Source organism: Triticum dicoccoides, chromosome 7B (genome assembly GCF_002162155.2).
Source record: "Triticum dicoccoides isolate Atlit2015 ecotype Zavitan chromosome 7B, WEW_v2.0, whole genome shotgun sequence".
In the NCBI taxonomy this organism is placed as follows: Eukaryota; Viridiplantae; Streptophyta; class Magnoliopsida; order Poales; family Poaceae; genus Triticum; species Triticum dicoccoides.
In genome coordinates this window covers 774281759-774282552 of record NC_041393.1, presented here as the reverse complement: position 1 = coordinate 774282552, position 794 = coordinate 774281759, and positions in this window count along the sequence as shown.

Here is a 794-nt window from a genome sequence, read left to right as displayed (position 1 = left end):
TTTATAATTTTCCTAAAACTAAAAGCAAAAAGAATTAAAAAATAAAGCAAAAAACAAAAGAAAATAAATAATGCAGAAAACAAAACAAAAAAACAACAATAAGTATTTTGTTGTAAGTAGAAACAAAATAAAATAAATAAAGCAAGAAAGAAAACAAAAAAAAGTGTTTTCAAATTTGAAAAGTAATGGCACTAACAGAAAGTTTATAATTTTCCTAAAACTAAAAGCAAAAAGAATTAAAAAATAAAGCAAAAAACAAAAGAAAATAAATAATGCAGAAAACAAAACAAAAAAAACTGGAAAAAAAATAAAAATAGCAACAATAAGTAAAGAAAACAAAAAAACAAAAAAAATGCCACCTACTGGGCCCCCACGGCCTGAATACGATTCGAATACCTACTTTGGGCCAGGATTCATGCCTGCAGTAGGCCCAGAAGGCCCATCAGGCAAAGCAGTAGCAAGTAGGCCCGTAAGCTTGCAGTGGAGAGGAGCTCGAGAGGGGTGCGGCAGTGGGGCTTATAAACCACTGCGCGCCCCTCTCAACTAGTGAGGTGGGACTAAATTTTGGCCCCGATGCGGGCAGCACAGGGGCCTTTGGCCCCGGTTGGTGGCACCAACCGGACTAAAGGGGGGGCATTGGTCCCGGTTGGTGCCACCAACCGGGACTAAAGGCCGTAGCTTCCCGCCCTTTGGGCTGCCGAAAAGAGGCCTTTGGTCCCGGTTGGTGGCACCAACCGGGACTAAAGGGGGCATTAGTCCCGGTTGGAGCCACCAACCGGGACCAATGCTCCTTG